This window comes from Pseudophryne corroboree, chromosome 4, assembly GCF_028390025.1.
Source record: "Pseudophryne corroboree isolate aPseCor3 chromosome 4, aPseCor3.hap2, whole genome shotgun sequence".
NCBI classification, from domain to species: domain Eukaryota; kingdom Metazoa; phylum Chordata; class Amphibia; order Anura; family Myobatrachidae; genus Pseudophryne; species Pseudophryne corroboree.
Window position 1 is genome coordinate 886399486 of NC_086447.1, and position 14129 is coordinate 886413614.

General features: G+C 48.4%; 1 protein-coding gene across 2 annotated transcripts in view; it reads right to left on the reverse strand.

The window, feature by feature from the left end:
* The window catches only part of CMTR1 (cap methyltransferase 1), a 130708-nt gene that overhangs the window by 104617 nt on the left and 11962 nt on the right, over window positions 1-14129 (reverse strand). For both annotated transcript variants that reach the window (XR_010176245.1, XM_063918867.1), the window contains exon 2: window positions 11366-11500. The gene's annotated coding sequence lies outside the window, so the exon portion shown is untranslated. The remainder of the gene's footprint in view (window positions 1-11365; window positions 11501-14129) is intronic.

A 14129-nucleotide genomic window follows, 5' to 3' on the forward strand; every position in this document is an offset into this window, starting at 1 on the left:
GATCTGAAGTCTTCTGCCGCCTTTGAAGTCTTCTTACTTCATATACCTACCCGGCTTCTATCTTCCGGCTCTGTGAGGAGGACGGCGGCGCGGCTCTGGGACGAACAGCAAGGACGACACCTGTGTGGAGCTAATGGTGTCCAGTAGCCTAAGAAGCAGAGCCCATCAGTCCAGGAAAGTGGGTCTGCTTCTCTCCCCTCAGTACCACGAAGCAGGGAGCCTGTTGCCAGCAGTGCTCCCTGAAAATAAAAAACCTAACAAAAGTCTTTTCAGAGAAACTCAGTAGAGCTCCCCTGCAGTGCATCCAGTCTCCTCTGGGCACAGGATCCAACTGAGGTCTGGAGGAGGGGCATAGAGGGAGGAGCCAGTTCACACCCATCTAAAGTCTTAGAGTGCCCATGTCTCCTGCGGAGCCCGTCTATACCCCATGGTCCTTACGGAGTTCCCAGCATTCTCTAGGACGTAAGAGAAATTAATGTTTGTAGACCTGATCTTGAAGTACTTGGCTCCTACATGTTGCTGCAACTGTAGCAACAAGAAATCTACATATGGGCAGATAAACCACTGTTCATTGTGATAACTTCTTACAAGCCTTCCAGTATGGGCACTGAGAAGACAGACCGTATATAAGCTGGCAGAAGGGGGAGATTTATCAAAACTTGGAGAGAGATAAAGTAGAGAGAGATAAAGCACCAAACAAGCAATTATCAGCTGTCATTTTTCAAACACAGCCTGTAACATGACACTTAAAACTGCTTGATTGATACTTTATCTCTCTATAAGCTTTGATAAATCTCCCCATGGTCACGAGAATCATCATGGACAACAAGGACCAGTGACCTTCATTCTTAACATTGTGTGAAGCTAGAAAGATAAGATGCAGCTTAGCAAAGCCTGCGTGATGCGAGTGTAGTCTGGATTCCTTGAAGGCTGATGGTATAAAGGCAGAAATAATGTAGCCAGTTTACGGCGTCCAAGAGCAATATAGTAGGGAAAAGGGATAACCTTTCCCTGCCCAGGGGCAGCAGATCAACAACCTCCTGGAGAAAGGAAAACCTTTCAAATCAAAATAAGAGTTATGGTAAAACTTTCCTCCGTTAACTCTTTTTCTTTGAGGTCCATGGGATTCACAGGGACATCGGGGTGTAGGTCTGCGGAGTGGATCCGGGCACCAGACAACTAAAGCTTTTAAGCTCCCAGGATGCTCCGGTCCTCCCTCCCAATATCCCGCCCCCTGGCCAAGGGACTTCAGTTTTGTTAGCAAGCCCAAGGCAGGAGCAGGATCAGAGAGAGAAGAAGAAAGAACGGTACACTCAAGAAACACACTCTCAGTTATAAGAGAAGGGAACTAGTGACCAGAATAAAGAACTATTTGAAGCCAGGTGTGTCAGGGTGCGTGCCCTGTGAATCCCATGGACCTTGAAGAAAAAAAGAGTTAATGAAGATAAGTTTTACCATAACTCTTAATTTCTTTTTCGGGGTCCATGGCTATTCACAGGGACATCGGGGGTGTACTAAAGTAGTTAAACTACATGGTGTGGACGCTCCTGAGTTGAGAGGAGTACCCGACATCCGAATGAGGCATCCTGAGAAGCGAATGTGTCGAAGACGTAGAACCTTAGGAAGGTGTGGACAGAGGACCATGTGGCAGCCTTACAGAGCTGTACTGCAGACGGGCACGGCGGGCTGCCCACGAAGGACCAACAGACCTCGTGGAATGAGCAGTGACTGTGTCCGACACAGGGAGGTCTGCCTGTTGGGAAGCATGTGATATGGTTGTACTTATCCATCTGGCCAGTTTGTTTATTAGCTGGCCAGCCTCTTTTATGAAATCCGTAAAAGACGAAGAGTCTGTTTTCCTGACAGACACTGTACTCTGTACATAAATCTTTAAGGCTCAAACAACATCCAGTGAGGCCTCGCTGGAGGAAAGGCCCGGAGAGCTGAAAGCTGGAACCACAATTTCTTCATTTACATGGAAACTTGAGACTACCTTTGGAAGGTAGCCAGGTCATGTTCTGAGAACAGCCCTATCCTGTTGAAAATCAGGAATGGGGACTTACATGAAAGTGCCCCTAAGTCTGACACCCTTCTGGCCGATGCAATCAATTGAAGAAAAAGTGTCTTTGCAGGATTGCCATTTAAGATCCACAGAGTCCAGAGGCTCCTGCGGTGACTGGAGTACTATGGATAAATCCCAAGGGGCTACTGGAGGGACAAACAGAGGTTGTATTCTGAGTATTCCCTAGAAAAAGGTTTGAATGTCAGAAAGCATAGCAATCCTTTTATGAAACCATATGGTCAAGGCTGATACCTGTACCTTCAGGGAAGCTAGCCTCAATCCAAGATCTAATCCGACTTGAAGAAAAGCAAGGATTCTGGATACCCTAAAAGTAAGAGGGTCATAATTATTGGGAGCACATCACTGGAAATAGGTGCGCCACATTCTGTAGTAAACTCTTGCTGACGAATCATCGTCTGAGTTTTGATGAGATGAGGTTGTCCATTCCATCTGGATAGAATCTGTTGTTGAAGGGGTCTGGAGTGGAACTGGGCATATTCCACCATATCGAAGGTTGATACCATGGATCCCGGAGCCTGCATCGCCGAGTGTATTGAGACTCTGCGGTTGGGTAAGAGTCTGCGCACTCGCGCCTGTAATGTTGCTATCTTTTCTGGTGGAAGAAAGATTCTCTGATTCTATGAATCTAACAGGGCTCCTAGATGCATCATCCTCGGGGACGGTATCAGGGATGATTTTTTTTCTGATTGATAACTGAGCTGTGTCTTTGAAGAAACCGTAGAGTATATGATTGCACAGGGTGTCTGAGGATTGTGCGAGGATAAGCAAATCGTCCAGGTAGGGTAGGAATCAGATTCCCTGCAAATGCATAATTTTGGTGAAGACTCTGGGAGTCATAGACAAGCCAAAGGGCAGCGCCTGAAACTGTTAAAGTTGTTTGAGAACAGCAAATCTGAGGTATTGCTGATGAGCTGGTAAAATATGTATTGGATGTATTTGTTCAGAGACCTGAAGTTTAATATAGGTCGATGTGATCCGTTGAGTTTCTGAACTAGAAACAGGGTGGAGTAAAACCCCTTGCCTCTGTGTGCTGGAGGTGCAGGGATAATTATCCCTGCTTCTTGCAAGGTCTGTGTTGCCTTTATCAGGGCCACAGCTTTGGTTGGATCCCTTGTGGTACCTGTGCAAAAGAATCACTGAGGGGGGTAACTGTTAGTGCTTAAATTGTATAGCGTACCCGTGGGAGACTACTTCCCGGACCCAGGCGTCCATGGTGGTATCACACCGGGTGCTTGCGTACTGAAGTAGTCGGCTTCCCACTCTGGGGTCCCCCAGGAGGAGGCCCATCCAGTCAGGCTGTGGGTTTGTCAGTGGATTTGGCGGCCGGCTGTCTAGTATACCAGGCCTGTTTGCGTGGTTTGGCGGGCCTGTTAGTGGCTGTCTGGCGTGGAAAGGGCTGTCCCTCAGCATTTCCTTGGGGACAAAAGAACCGGGGCACATTACCTTTGGATTTGGGTGTAGTTGCGGAAGGCAGAAATACTGTCTTAGATACAGCTATAGAGGCCACTATCTCATCTAGTTTTTTACCAAACAAAATGTCCCCAGTGAATGGTAGCGTTTCCAGGGTCTTTTTAGAATCACTATCTGCTTTCCATGTAGAGTATGGAGCCAAATCATGCGTCTTGCCACTATAGATGTAGCAGAGACTTTAGAGGTCAATAACCATGTGTCTAAGGTCGCTTCTCCCAGATAGGACGCTGCCTCTCTAATGTTTGCGATGGGAGACATCTGGACTCTGTTCGCATCTGCAGGCTTGCTTTCTTCTAAAGCATCTGCCCAACTTTCAATGGCCTTAGCCTCCCATGTGAGGCAAGTTTCCACCTTCTGGTCAGTGGTATCCTTTAGGGACGAAACAGATGGGATAGGTAGTGTAGAGGTGCGCACTAGGCCTGCCACATGTGAATCTAGAGGGAGATATTTCCCATTGTGCACAGTCCTTTGTTGGAAGAGGGGTAAAATGTTGTTAGACACCTTGGTATCTGAAATTTTTTTACCAGATGTAGCGCAGGCTTCTTTCAAGAGTTCCGTCAGTTGTTCTGACTAAGGAAATTCTGCTGTAACCGTTTTTGCACGCTTAAATACCGGTGCCTTAGATTTGGATGCAGGGGCCAGTTGTTCGTCACTTTCAATTTCTAGGATGTATTTTACAGCTCTGACAAAAGCTGGTACATCTATGGTGGAATGACGTTCCTCCTCAGGAGAGAGGGATTCCACTAGGGAAGTGTCTGTCTGATCTGGTTCCCCAGAAGATTCCTCTTAATCAGGCACATGAGTAAAGGTCTGAACTAAGTTTTGTACTGAATTAGACAATACGTCTACCCAGGGAGGCTGTATAGGAAGTATAGGGGGATTTAGCATTACAGGCTGTAGCTGCTGGTGAAATCCCACACTAGGAATTGGAGCAGGTGTTGATAAGCGATCTGCAATTTGTGTAATGAGCTGTGAAAAGGAAGCCCATGGGGGTTCCTGTGGCAGAGGCTGCTCCGCTGAGGTAGACTGGCAGGGAGGGTTATAACAATTTAAGCATTGACCATCCTGAACAGAATACTGTGGGGATAAACCCGCTGAAAAGGTTCTGCATGTAACCTGTACTGGAGCAGCCTGCTCCTCGTGAGCCTTTCTAGAAGACATAGCAATAACTGTAAAGCACACCGCAGTTTATGGTTTCAAAAAGGGAGTGTGATCGCCTTCACAAATACGGCTATATGTAAAGTACTATTGTAACCCTTAAACACCTGTACTCTAGGGTTATGGAGAAAAAAGAGAAAGGGATAGCAACTGTCTGTACAGAGAAACTGGATAAACAGACAGCAGAGCTAGCACAAGTCACATTCAATTCATAAATACAGTATATTGCAATGGGCACTGTTATCAACGACGCAGACTGCAGTGGCTGGTAGGATGAAGTGCTGTATAACCTGACCGATGGGGAGAGGTATACTGTAGACTCAGAACCCAGCGCTCCCAGAGAGCTTCAGCTGCAGCCTGTGTCCCTGAGGAAATGGCAGCTGCGCGTCTCTGTAAGGGAGGAGGGTGAGGGAGGAGCAGCTCAGAGGTGGGAAATCGCTGTGGAGACCCACTCTGAGCCGGGGGAGGGGCCACTGGGGAGGCGTACCTCCCTTATGCTGTCATTAACCCCAGGGTGCCTGGCTCCAAAATGTCCCCAGCAGGCCAGTCTAATATTGCCCTGGTGGCATAGTGGGGTCACGGATGGACCGGCGCCAACATTAGCACCTCCGGTCCGTCTCTGCGACCGGAGGATAGACCACAATAAAAGATGCGGTTCTCCGCTTACACAGAGATCCGCTTACCTATCCCGCCACCCTGTTGGCCAGCTGTAGTCCCCGGGTCGCCAGGACGCTTGCTAGCTGAGCCTTGTCCTGGTCTGGTGATCTCAGCAGGCGCCAGGAGTTTTAGGAGCAGCAGCGCTGGCATCCGCTGGACCGCCAAGCGCTGCTGTTGTAACGTAAAAATGCTAAAAAGTAAAAAAATCATAAAGTAAAGCTTGGGGCTGCAGAGAAACAGCCCCCCTGTCAAACGGTGCATCCGACTCCAGCTGGCACCAGAGCAAAACTGCAGTCGCTTGGCCAGGGGGTGGGGTCTAGGGAGGGAGGACCGAAGCATCCTGGGAGCTTAAAAGCTTTAGATGTCTGGTGCCCGGATCCACTCTGCAGCACTACACCCCGATGTCTGTGTGAACAGCCATGGACCCCGAAGAAGAAAGGTTAGTTCTTCATTACTGGAGTAACTACTTTTCTCCCCTTCGTCCTAGAGGATGCTGGGGACTCCAAAAGGACCATTGGGTATAGACGGGATACACAGGAGACATGGGCACACTATAATACTTTGAATGGGTGTGCACTGGCTCCTCCCTCTATGCCCCTCCTCCAGACCTCAGTTAGATTCTGTGCCCAGAGGAGACTGGTCACACTATAGGGGAGGAAAGAACAATAGAATTAGATAGATAGAGTGCGCTGTCAACGGCAGCCTGTACAGGGAAGGTCAGTTCCCACAATGGTAGATACAAGCAAGGAAAAAAAAAAAAAAAAAAAAAAGGTACTGGCGCCGGCTGTGATTCAAAACACAATAAATAAAAATATAAAATATATCTTTTATTAAACATTCATCTAAGAGAATAATCTATCCCTCAAGGGTAAAACAACACTGATAGAATGTATTAACAGAATTCTGTAGGATACCACAAAGATTAACCCTTTTGAAAAAAAAAATGTCCACAATTCCTGGCTAGGACACTAATCCACATTTGCCCACAAGTTTAGTTGGTATAAGAGCATTTTACCAGACTTGCTTCCGGATATAAGTCCCCTAGGAGTCCTATGCAGATAGGGTCCAGATGGCAGATGGGGATAAGTCCGGGTCTGTGAAGAACTTGTGCCGGAATTTGATCCAGTGGATGTCAGTAAGTCCAAATAAAGCCAGGAGGTGGATGCGGGTGCTGGTACTTGTGGTCCTACAGAGAAGAGTCCAACGCGTTTCGCTGGGCGGGATCATATGAAATCAGCAGCACTGGTTCTACTGGCTAGTACAAGCCATGTGACCGGCTGCGATCACATGATACAAACTCTATTTCTCATTTCCATGTTTTTATGACATTTATAACACTCCTTTTTATGAATAAAGATATGTATAATATATTTTACACTATTGATTGCCTTCTGCTGTAACGAAATATTAAATTTGTGAAACAGATTTTACTAAGTGTTAGCAGGTCTAGCAGATGTTTCTAATTAATCCCTAATTACTAAGGGTATATATAGTCCATAAGTTGGACACTGGACTTATGCTCCTGAGGAAGCTGGCACCCATGAGACCAGCGAAACGCGTTGAGCTCTTCTCTGTAGGACCACAAGTACCAGCACCCACCTCCACCTCCTGGCTTTATTTGGACTTACTGGCATCCACTGGATCAAATTCCGGCACAAGTTCTTCACAGACCCGGACTTATCCCCATCTGCCATCTGGACCCTATCTGCATGGGACTCCTAGGGGACTTATATCCGGAAGCAAGTCTGGTAAAATGCTCTTATACCAACTAAACTTGTGGGCAAATGTGGATTCGTGTCCTAGCCAGGAATTGTGGACATTTTTTTTTTCTTCAAAAGGGTTAATCTTTGTGGTATCCTACAGAATTCTGTTAATACATTCTATCAGTGTAGTTTTACCCTTGAGGGATAGATTATTCTCTTAGATGAATGTTTAATAAAATATATATTTTATATTTTTATTTATTGTGTTTTGAATCACAGCCGGCGCCAGTACCTTTTTTTTTCTCCACACTATAGGGGAGCTCTACTGAGTTTCTCTAAAAGACTTTTGTTAGGTTTATTTTTTTCAGGGAGCACTGCTGGCAACAGGCTCCCTGCATCGTGGGACTGAGGGGAGAGAAGCAGACCTACTTCTGTGAGACTGATAGGCTCTGCTTCTTAGGCTACTGGACACCATTAGCTCCAGAGGGTCCGATCACCTGGGTCGCCCAGCTGCTCGTTCCCGGAGCCGCGCCGCCGTCCCCCTCACAGAGCCAGAAGATTGAAGACAGGCGAGTAACCGAAGCAAAGACGACATCGGAAGGCGGCAGAAGACTTCAGTCTTCCTGAGGTACCGCGCAGCGGTAGCGCTGCGCGCCATTGCTCCCGCTGACACAGGCACTGCATGGGTGCAGAGCGCAGGGGGGCTGTTTTGAGACCCCCGCCAGTATAATTATAGCGGGACCAAAGCGCGCCTTGTAGGGGGCTGGGCTTCCTCCTCAGCTCTGACCAGCGCCATTTTCTCTCCACAGCTTGCTGCAGAGACGCTGCTCCTGACCCTTCCACTGCTGTCACAAGTAACAGGGTGCTAAAAACGAAAGGGGGGGGGGGGGGGCACATAATTTGGTGATTGGTTGTATTATATTACAAGCGCTTATAGGTCTGGGGCATTTTGTTTTCAGACTGGTGTGGCGCTGGGTGTGAGCTGGCAAACTCCTTCTCTGTCTCTCTGAAAGGCCTTATTGTGGGTCTGTCCCCTTTAGCCCAGTGTGTGTGGGGGTGTCGGTACGCGTGTGTCGACATGGCAGAAACTGAATGCTCTTCCCAGGAGGTTAGTGTGAGAGCTGAACAAAATGAAGGAGTGACTGTCGGCACCGCCGACTGCTGATTGGATTGATATGTGGAATGTGTTGAATAGCAGTGTGGCTTTGTTGCACAAGAGGTTGGACAAATCTGAGTCTCAGAACCAAGCATGGAGGCAATCCATGGGAGACGTGATACCACACACTCAGGCCTCCTCGGGGTCCCAAAAACGTTCATTTACCCAGATAGCAGACACCGATACCGACACGGATTCTGATTCCAGTGTCGACTATAATGATGCGAAGTTACATCCTAAGGTGGCTAAGAGTATTCAGTACATGATTGTGGCTATAAAAGACGTGTTACATATTACGGAAGACCCCGCTGTCCCTGAGACAAGGGTCTGTATGTATAAGGGGAAGAAACCGGAGGTAACGTTTCCTCCCTCTCATGAACTGAATGCCCTTTTTGAAAAAGCCTGGGAAACGCCACGACAAGAGGTGGCACATTCACAGGAGAACTGCTATGGCATACCCGTTTCCTTCTCAGGATAGGGTTGGGTGGGAGGCAACACCCACGGTAGACAAAGCTCTAGCGCGCTTATCCAAGAATGTGGCGCTACCATTTCCTGAAATGGCGGCCCTTAAAGATCCTGCTGATCGGAGGCAGGAAGCTACCTTGAAATCTATTTATGTCACGACAGGTACACTCCTCAGACCGGCTGTCGCTTCGGCGTGGGTGAGTAACGCGATTGAAAAGTGGGCGGATAACTTGTCATCGGACATAGACACCCTGGATCGGGATAGCGTGCTGTTGACTCTGGGTCATATCAGAGACGCTGCAGTCTATTTAAAAGAGACGGCGAGGGATATTGGCCTCTTGGGATCAAGGGCCAATGCCATGGCAGTCTCGGCTAGAAGGGCGTTGTGGACTCATCAATGGAATGGTGATGCTGATTCTAAGAAGGCTATGGAGGCTCTGCCCTACAAGGGTGGGGTTTTGTTTGGTGAAGGCCTCGCGGACCTGGTTTCTACAGCTACCGCGGGTAAGTCCTCTTTTCTGCCTTTTGTTCCTCCACAGCAAAAGAAAACGCCTCCATATCAAATGCAGTCCGTTCGGTCGCAGAAATTCCGGAAAGGACGTGGGTCATCCTTCCTTGCGGCAAGAGGTAAGGGAAGGGGAAAAAGATCGCCGGCTGTGGCAAGCTCCCAGGAGCAGAAGTCCTCCCCGGCTTCTGCCAAATCCACCGCATGACGCTGGGGCTCCCCTGGGGGAGTCCGCACCGGTGGGAGCGTGTCTTCAACTCTTCAGTCAGGTCTGGGTTCTCTCGGGCCTGGATCTTTGGGTAATGGAAATTGTGACCCAAGGTTACAAGCTGGAGTTTCAAGACGTGCCCCCATGCCAATTTTTCTAATCGGCCTTGCCAGCTTCTCTTCCGGAAAGAGAGGTAGTGTGTGCGGCAATACAAAAGCTGTGTCAGCGATCAGCAGGATCCTTGAGGGCTGCCGAGTCTGGAGACGGTAGCGCCACCTTTTTGGACAAGCGCGTCAAAGCCTTGTCCACCCTGGGCGAGGATTCCCACCGCAACCTGTCCTGTGCGGGAAAAGGATACTCTATAAGAATTCTCTTGGGAATCTGCAGTTTCTTGTCTGGAGTTTCCCAAGCTTTTTCAAATAAAGCGTTCAGCTCATAAGATGGGGGAAAGGTTACCTCAGGTTTCTTTTCCTTAAACATGCATACCCTCGTGTCAGGTACCGAGGGGTCCTCTCTGATATGCAAAACATCTTTTATTGCAATAATCATATAATTAATACTTTTGGCCACCCTTGGGTATAACCTTGCATCATCGTAGTCGACACTGGAGTCAGAATCTGTGTCGGTATCAGTGTCTGCTACCTGGGACAGGGGACATTTATGAGACCCTGAAGGGCCTTGTGACACAGTCAAAGGCATGGATTGACTCCCTGCTTTTTCTCTGGACTCTGCTTTGTCCAATCTTTTATGTAATAAAGACACATTTGCATTTAAAAATTCCACATATCCATCCAATCAGGTGTCGACTCTGTGCCGACGGAGACACCACAATCATCTGCTCTACCTCCTCCTTAGACGAGCCTTCCGCTTCAGACATGCCGACACACGTACCGACACTCCCACACACCCTGGGATATATATATATGGAGACAGTCCCCCAATAAGGCCCTTTGGAGAGACAGAGAAAGAGTATGCCAGCACACACCCAGCGCCACTGGACACTGGAATAAAATCCCAGTCTGTACAGCACTTTATATATCAATAATACACTCACTGCGCCAAATAAATGTGCCCCCCCCCCCCCCCCTCTTTTTTGCCCTCTGTACTTGTGTTCAGCAGGGGAGAGTCCGGGGAGCAGCTTCTCTGCAGCGTGCTGTGGAGAAAATGGCGCTGGTTAGTGCTGGAGGATCAAGCTCCACCCCCTCAACGGCGGGCTTCGGTCCCTTCAAATTCTTTATACTGGCGGGGGTTTATTTAATATACCGCTTCCGCAGTATATATATGTCAGCCCAGTGTCCCTTGAGGTTTATTATTGCTGCCCAGGGCGCCCCCCCCTGCGCCCTGCACCCATACAGTGCAGTCAGTGTGTGTGAATGTGGGAGCAATGGCGCACAGCGTTACCGCTGAGCGGTACCTCAGTGAAGATCTGAAGTCTCCTGCCGCCTTTGAAGTCTTCTTTCTTCTTATACTCACCCGGCTTCTATCTTCCGGCTCTGTGAGGAGGACGGCGGCGCGGCTCCGGGACGAACAGCGAGGATGAGACCTGCGTTTCGACCCTCTGGAGCTAATGGTGTCCAGTAGCCTAAGAAGCAGAGCCTATCATTTAAGTAGGTCTGCTTCTCTCCCCTCAGTCCCACGATGCAGGGAGCCTGTTGCCAGCAGTGCTCCCTGAAAATAAAAAACCTAACAAAAGTCTTTTTCAGAGAAACTCAGTAGAGCTCCCCTGCAATGCACCCAGTCTCCTCTGGGCACAGGATCTAACGGAGGTCTGGAGGAGGGGCATAGAGGGAGGAGCCAGTGCACACCCATCTAAAGTCTTTAGAGTGCCCATGTCTCCTGCGGAGCCCGTCTATACCCCATGGTCCTTACGGAGTACCCAGCATCCTCTAGGACATAAGAGAAAAGTGTGTCTTTGCAGACTTTACAATGTTTGGAGCAGAACGCCAAAGCAGATACTTACAGGGCGCATGGGAGGCAGCTCGGAAAGTGACAGAATTCCCAGATGACACGGATTGTGAGCTCTGCTTCAGGGCATCACCAGCGTCCGGGATGGAGCAGCATGCGGCTGTGCGAAAGAGGGAGAACGAGGAGTTTCCTGTACAGATATAAGAGAAGCTCAGTGTCTCCTCAACACATCACCCAAAACTCTGCATCATACACAATATAAACTAGTTCAATGATCTCTTATTGCACAGGGAAACCAATATATAAATCACAGAGCAGGGGATCTCAGGGAATTACTATAAATGTATATTTTTGGCTGTATTACACTGTATCTTTCCTGCACCTAAGTGACATTATGGGGTCAATGTAGGGATGACGAAAAAGCCGGCAATAGTTGCTACTGCAATGTGTGTAAGGAAATAAATATGTACATTAACCTGTATGTATGTATGTATGTATGTATGTATTAAATAGAAGGAACACACACTAATATAGAGAAAGTGAGAAAGAGAACACACCATACACCAATCTCTATAGTGCACATCTTAGTTCATATATAGGGGGTCATTCCGACCCGTTCGCACGCAGCGGTTTGTCGCTGCGGTGCGAGCAGGTCAGGAATGCGCAATCGTTGCCGTTATGACGCGGATTACGAAGAAAGCGGTCGCAGCGACGGCCGCAAGAAGATTGACAGAAAGAAGGCGTTCCTGGGCGTCACCAGACCGTTGGCGGCCGTTTTCGGGGAGTGGTGGAGAAAACGCAGGCGTGGTCAGAAGGACGGAGGGCGGATGTCTGTCATCAAAGCCGGGACCTGCATCGCTGGAGCCGTTGCACAGGGTAAGTAGGTCTAGGGCTAGTCTTCTTTTACACAAAACTTTTTTAGCTTAGCAGCGCTGCACAAGCGATCGCAGCCCTGCTAAGCTAAAATACACTCCCCCATAGGCATGGACTAGTTGATCGCACCAGCAGCAAAATGTTGCTGGCTGCGATCAACTCGGAATGACCACCATAGTGTATAGACACTAAGGGGTCTATTCATGAAGCAGTGAAAAGAGTGGAGAAGTGAGCCAGTGGAGAAGTTGTCCATGGCAACCAATCAGCACTGAAGTAACATTTATCATTTGCATAATCTACAATTGTACGGAGCAGCCGATTGGTTGCCATGGTTAACTTCTCCACAGACTCACCTCTCCACTCTTTTCACTGCTTCATGAATAGACCCCATAGGATTAATTTTCCCCACAAAGGAATTGGTATAAAGCTGCAGGTTATGAATAACAATGCATGGAGCAGGACATGCATCAGAATTGTGTTTTACCCCTACATTGTTAACTTTTTCCTCATAGAAACATAGGGGTAAATTCATTAAGATGGGAGATGGTGATGTTGCCCATAGCAACCAATTAGATTCTATTTATTATCTTCTAGAAGCAGCTAAAATAAGATTTTACTTACCGATAAATCTATTTCTCGTAGTCCGTAGTGGATGCTGGGGACTCCGTCAGGACCATGGGGATTAGCGGCTCCGCAGGAGACAGAGCACAAAAATAAAGCTTTAGGATCAGGTGGTGTGCACTGGCTCCTCCCCCTATGACCCTCCTCCAAGCCTCAGTTAGGATACTGTGCCCGGACGAGCGTACACAATAAGGAAGGATTTTGAATCCCGGGTAAGACTCATACCAGCCACACCAATCACACCGTACAACTTGTGATCTGAACCCAGTTAACAGTATGACAACGTAGGAGCCTCTGAACAGACGGCTCACAACAATAATAACCCGATTTTTGTACCAATAACTATGTACAAGTATTGCAGACAATCCGCACTTGGGATGGGCGCCCAGCATCCACTACGGACTACGAGAAATAGATTTATCGGTAAGTAAAATCTTATTTTCTCTAACGTCCTAGTGGATGCTGGGGACTCCGTCAGGACCATGGGGATTATACCAAAGCTCCCAAACGGGCGGGAGAGTGCGGATGACTCTGCAGCACCGAATGAGAGAACTCCAGGTCCTCTTTAGCCAGGGTATCAAATTTGTAGAATTTTACAAACGTGTTCTCCCCCCGACCACGTAGCTGCTCGGCAGAGTTGTAATGCCGAGACCCCTCGGGCAGCCACCCAGGATGAGCCCACCTTCCTTGTGGAATGGGCATTTACATATTTTGGCTGTGGCAGGCCTGCCACATAATGTGCAAGCTGAATTGTACTACACATCCAACTAGCAATCGTCTGCTTAGAAGCAAGAGCACCCAGTTTGTTGGGTGCATACAGGATAACAGCAAGTCAGTTTTCCTGACTCCAGCCGTCCTGGAAACCGATATTTTCAGGGCCCTGACAACATCTAGCAACTTGGAGTCCTCCAAGTCCCTAGTAGCCGCAGGTACCACAATAAGCTGGTTCAGGTGAAACGCTGACACCACCTTAGGGAGAAACTGGGGACGAGTCCGCAGCTCTGCCCTGTCCGAATGGACAATCAGATATGGGCTTTTGTGAGACAAAGCCGCCAATTCTGACACTCGCCTGGCCGAGGCCAGGGCCAACATCATGGTCACTTTCCATGTGAGATATTTCAAATCCACAGATTTGAGCGGTTTAAACCAATGTGATTTGAGGAATCCCAGCACTACGTTGAGATCCCACAGTGCCACTGGAGGCACAAAAGGGGGTTGTATATGCAGTACTCCCTTGACAAACTTTTGGACTTCAGGAACTGAAGCCAATTCTTTCTGGAAGAAAATCGACAGGGCCGAAATTTGAACCTTAATGGACCCCAATC